Source organism: Schistocerca serialis, chromosome 5 (assembly GCF_023864345.2).
Source record: "Schistocerca serialis cubense isolate TAMUIC-IGC-003099 chromosome 5, iqSchSeri2.2, whole genome shotgun sequence".
Lineage (NCBI taxonomy): Eukaryota > Metazoa > Arthropoda > Insecta > Orthoptera > Acrididae > Schistocerca > Schistocerca serialis.
The window spans coordinates 55,357,455-55,363,425 of record NC_064642.1 but is presented as its reverse complement, the minus strand read 5'-3'; the positions used below and the strand labels follow the sequence as shown (position 1 = coordinate 55,363,425).

At 44.4% G+C, this 5,971-nt stretch overlaps 1 non-coding gene across 1 annotated transcript; it reads right to left on the bottom strand.

The window, feature by feature from the left end:
* Positions 1 to 1,232: 1,232 nt before the first annotated feature.
* Trnag-gcc (transfer RNA glycine (anticodon GCC)) lies at positions 1,233 to 1,304 on the bottom strand. The gene has a single exon. It is a non-coding gene; the product is annotated as a tRNA-Gly (tRNA).
* Positions 1,305 to 5,971: the final 4,667 nt, after the last annotated feature.

Below are 5,971 nucleotides of genomic sequence, written 5' to 3'. Positions count from 1 at the left end.
GAATATTGAGATAAACGATCGCGGAACAGAAGAGCAACTGGTAAGGTACCCGGGAGCAGATGACATACGTGTAACATTCTACAAATATCATGCAAACGAAGCTAAAATCTTCTGGGTTACTAGGCCGCGTCATGTTTCTTCTAAAATGTTCGACGTTTTGACCCCTCTGCTGGGATCTTCCTCAGGATCCTGCATTAGCTTATGACTATGGCCCACCTATGGTATCCATATGAATTTTAACCAATACTATCTCTACTTCAACACGAACGCCAGAAAACTCCCCCTTTGTAAGTGGACGCGACACTCGTCTCTGATAGTGTTCTAGCAGTAGTGGACACCAAAAGAGCCTGAGGAAGATCCCAGCAGAGGGGTCGAAACGTCGAACATTTTAGAAGAAACATGACGCGTCCTAATAACCCAGAAGATTTAACTTCAGTGACAACAGCCACGAAAGACTGCAGACTTACATATCACGCAAACGAGCTTGCTTCCCTTCTAGCAGCAGTTTATCGTTGATGGCTGGAGCAGCTAAGGGTACCTAGAGACTGGAAAAAAGCGAAGGTCGTTCTCGTTTCCTAGAAGGGCCGTAGGAGAGATGACATAAATACAGACTTGTAATGTTGTGTCAGTCTGTTGTAGAAGTGTGGAACATGTTTTGTGCTCAGATATCATGACATTTTTGAAGAACAAAAATCTCCTCTATAAAAATCAACATGGATTCCGCAAACAGAGATTCTGAATAACTGAGTTTCGTGTGTTCCTCCGTGAGATCCATAGACAGCGCCGTAGACACTGGCGCTCAGGTTGATGCTGTGTTCCTAGACTTGCGAAAACCATGTCAAAAATGAGCAAACGAACATTTACATCGCAAACAGAGTTACCTGTTCGTTTGCACATTTTTGTCATAGTTTTTGCACTTTCGTAAATACCAATTTGACTATCTGTTAATGTGATTTGGAAATGGGTCTCGGCCCGAACTTAGTCATGGATCGAATAAAAAAAGGTAAGTTGGCAACTTTTGCTGGTTTTTCGTTCTACTGATTAACAACAGAAGTTACAATTATTCCAGCGTGCTAGAAGTTCGTGTTTATTTGAATTTAATGGAAATGATCGTATGGCATTGTTGTCCTGGAGGCCCCATGCGGGGGAGTTCGGCCGTCGTATTGCAAGACCTTCTCAGTTGACGCCACTTCGGTGACTTGCGGGTCAATGATGATGGACAAACAACTTCCAGTCCCCTGCCGGGAATTGAACCCGGGCCCCCTGCGTGGCAGGCGGAAACGCTACCGCTACGCTACGGAGGCTGACTTTGAATTTAATTAGTCGTTGCAACTCCCATAGACGAAATTCTTACCAGCAGACTTGCAAATAATGTAAAGAAAATGTTTCGTAAAATGATGTGATTGCGTCGTTATTTGGACTGAAGTGTTACCAGAGCTTGAGGTACAATATCGCACATGTTGTCATTTCAGACAGATACTGCAGCAGACGAAGTAGCAGTGCAGAAAGACGCGCCGACTAGTTGACATTGGGACCACAGATTGCCGTCGTCACCCTGTATTTGACATTAGGAATTGTGTAGTAAACACAGTGATGAAAGGCGCGTGCACTGTTCAGTTCAAGAACCTCGCGTTTCGTCGGGATAAGGGCCTGGGAGACAGTGGTTACGTCCGGGTGGGCTTACGCGGTTATTCCGTGTGGTACCATGATCTGCTGCTGGGGAAAGGGAGAAGTGAGCCATCCTCGAGACGTGGGTAACCGCCAATTAGCATAAGCAGGCTGCATCGTCATTACGGGCACCCCGCGGGGCAGCTGCGGCTGGCGGCTGAGACGCTGGGTGGCCCCCGCTCGCACGCACACACGCACACACACACGCCTGGTCCCTGCTCGGGTGACGCGACGCTACTCTGGGGTGGTATCTCCCCCTTCTTTATTAAGACGCGTGACGGAGGGACACTTGTCTCCGACGTCCAGGGGTCCCCGCCTCCCTGCGGTGAGCTAAATTACTGCCACCCCCACTTTCCTTCTCGCGTGCAATATGTCTCCATAAAGTCTTGTTACGGGGCTCTTTAACACTACCCCATAGGCAGAATCCAGGATTAAATAATAACTACGCTGTTGAACTACAGTACGTTAGTGATAAATTTGGCGTTTTACGAGAAGTGAAATGTACAATGTACGTCAGCAAGAGTCTATTAAACATTATTCATAATTAACGTAAAATCTAATTCTGGCTTATGAGGTGCTACACGTCACCTATCTCCCTCGTTAGGTATTCATAGAAGAAAGAAAAAGTATATGAACGCCGAGTGTCTGTCCTTTCGGACATGTCCGAAAGAACACACACTAAGTATTCACGTAATTCTACATCTACGTCCATACTCCGCAAGCCACCTGACGGTGTGTGGCGGAGGGTACCTTGAGTACCTCTATCGGTTCTCCCTTCTATTCCAGTCTCGTATTGTTCGTGGAAGATGGACTGTCGGTATGCCTCTGTGTGGGCTCTAATCTCTCTGATTTTATCCTCATGGTCTCTTCGCGAGATATACGTAGGAGGGAGCAATCTACTGCTTGACTCCTCGGTGAAGGTATGTTCTCGAAACTTCAACAAAAGCCCGTACCGAGCTACTGAGCGTCTCTCTTGCAGAGTCTTCCACTGGAGTTTATCTATCATCTCCGTAACGCTTTCGCGATTACTAAATGATCCTGTAACGAAGCGCGCTGCTCTTCGTTGGATGTTCTCTATCTCTCCTATCAACCCTAACTGGTACGGATCCCACACTGGTGAGCAATATTCAAGCAGTGGCCGAACAAGCGTACTGTAACCTACTTCCTTTGTTTTCGGATTGCATTTCCTTAGGATTCTTCCAATGAATCTCAGTCTGGCATCTGCTTTACCGACGATCAACTTTATATGATCTTTCCATTTTAAATCATTCCCAATGAGTACTCCCAGATAATTTATTGAATTAACTGCTTCCAGCTGCTGACCTGCTATATTGTATCTAAATGATAAAGGATCTTTCTTTCTATGTATTCGCAGCACATTACACTTGTCTACACTGAGATACAATTGCAATTCCCTGCACCTTGCGTCAATTCGCTGCAGATCCTCCTGCATTTCAGTACAATTTTCCATTGTTACAACATCTCGATATACCTCAGCATCATCCCCAAAAAGCCTCAGTGAACTTCCGATGTCATCCACAAGGTGATTTATGTATATTGTGAATAGCAACGGTCCTACGACATTCCCCTACGGCACACCTCAAATCACTCTTACTTCGGAAGACTTCTGTCCATTGAGAATGACATGCTGCGTTCTGTTATCTAGGAACTCTTCAATCCAATCACACAATATGGTCTGATAGTCCATATGCTCTTACTTTGTTCATTAAACGACTGTGGGGAACTGTATCGAACGCCTTACGGAAGTCAAGAAACACGGCATCTACCTGGGAACCCGTGTCTATGGCCCTCTTGAGTCTCGTGGACGAATTGCGCGAGCTCGGTTTCACACGATCGTCTTTTTCGAAACTCTTGCTGATTCCTACAGAGTAGATTTCTAGTCTCCAGAAAAGTCATTATACTCTAACATAATACGCGTTCCAAAATTCTACAACTGATAGACGTTAGAAATATAAGTCTATAGTTCTGCATATCTGTTCGACGTCCCTTCTTGAAAACGGGGATGACCTGTGCCCTTTTCCAATCCTTTGGAACGCTACGCTCTTCTAGAGACCTACGGTACACCGCTTCAAGAAGGGGGGCAAGTTCCTTCGCGTACTCTGTGTAAAATTGAACTGGTATCCCATCAGGTCCAGCGGCCTTTCCTCTTTTGAGCGATTTTAATTGTTTCTCTATCCCTCTGTCGTCTATTTCGATATCTACCATTTTGTCATCTGTGCGGAAATCTAGAGAAGGAACTACAGTGCAGTCTTCCTCTGTGAAACAGCTTTGGAAAAAGACATTTAGTATTTCGGCCTTTAGTCTGTCATCCTCTGTTTCAGTACCATTTTGGTCACAGAGTGTCTGGACATTTTGTTTTGATCCACCTACCGCTTTGACATAAGACCAAAATTTCTTAGGATTTTCTGCCGAGTCAGTACATAGAACTTTACTTTCGAATTCATTGAACGCCTCTCGCATAGCCCTCCTCACACTACATTTCGGCAATGACTCCACCGCCTTACGTACGGATGCACAATTATATCGGACCTCCTGCGGGAATCTCAAAGTAGCGAGCATGGGGGATATGGACGGACTGAGGACAGGTGACGCTCTGTGGGAATGTGGGTCGGACGACAGGCGTGCCGAGACAGTCCGCGCATTTGCGATAAACACTGTGCTCGGCTGGCGCAGTGGTTAATGCACCTGCCTAGTAAGCAGGATATCTTGGGTTCGAATCTCGGTCTGGCACACATCTTGACTAGTCCCTGCCGATTCTGCATAAATTCTCGATGCATTTGACATCAGTAGTTCCTTCCTTTTCCTTTCCTGTCTCTCCCCTCCACCATCAATTTACAGAACAGGATTAATCACATACAACATCTTACATATGTCGTTATTAAATTCAGCAGGACAGAAGAGAATCGTTCACAAAGCCTAATGAGTGGTATTAGGTAGCGACAGGTATGTAAAAGTACAGTCTTCCTGTTTTTACGGTAGTTGTAGAATCTGTATGTCTGTTCCACTTTCGACTGGAAGAAGACGAAGTGCGTTACTCTGGTTTCTGGAAGCAGTTGCTGGTCCACGTGAATCTTATTCTATGTTTTCTTCTTTATTATACTTCGAACTAGCTGATGGACTAGACGCGACAACCTAAGCCTTCGGTGATTTCATTTGTTACCTTCCTTTCCAGGTTTAATGTACACTCACATGCACGGAAAAAACGTCCTTCTCTAGAATAATACGAAATGCAAATTGTAGTCGATGAGGAATAACTTACAAAGCAGACTGAGAGCAGCACTACAGATACATGAAACTGTATCTACGCTGCTTGCCAGCGACGCCTTTGAAGTTTTTGTGTTAAGCAATACTTCTAACGTCAAACAACTTGAGCCAATATTTTGAAGAAGCGTTAGTTACTGCAATACAGAATGCCTTTTCACGCGAGCCATCTGACATAGTATTAGCACTACTACCATATTACGTAAAGAACTAAGCATAACGAAACATGCTTACTGACTGCTACTTTTATGCGAAGAAGAGTTTACTTTCACTATACGTCTCACTATCGTAAGTTATTTACGTGCTAAAACGTAAAGTAAATGGCTCAAGATTGTCTGAAAGAAGTATGGTGTTGTTGCATCTCTAGCCGATCGATGTTTACGAGGCAGTGCCCTTCAAAGTGAGTTTTGCCAGAACCATCTGCCTTCGTGTTTAGTCCACTTCAGCGTCCTTTGCAAGCTGTTTAGATACGTACATTAACAGACGAATCATCACCACATTACTGTCTTCAATGGTTCTCTGATGTCGCCATGTAAAACTACGTAGTTCCATTAAAGATATCATAGCTGCTTTGGTATTTCAGTGGATAAAAAGCTACACTTATGACGAACACATTATACTCGCTTGTTAGCATACTGTGAGCTACTGAAAACTTTTGACGATGCATCGAACCTTTCGTGACGTACCAGTGGTGTTCCCGTCACATGTACAACGCTGTATTTGATGGAGTGATCTTAGACAATGGAAACATGAATGTTCTTGTATTTAAGACTAAAACACTATATGTTTCTAATGGTCCAGAGAAAAAGCGAAACGCGCATCTTGTTTGTGACGCATTTGTGCGTAACCCTATTTCTCTGTTCGTTTAGTTTGCTTTACACGCGTCTGAAAATTATCTCCATCTTTTGCTATTTCCAGTACGACACCTGAGGATGGGCTTATAACTGTCCGAAACCGGTCGTGTGAAAATAAAGTAATTTACAACTGAAGCGGTATTTTCAACCTATGCTATAATGCTCAG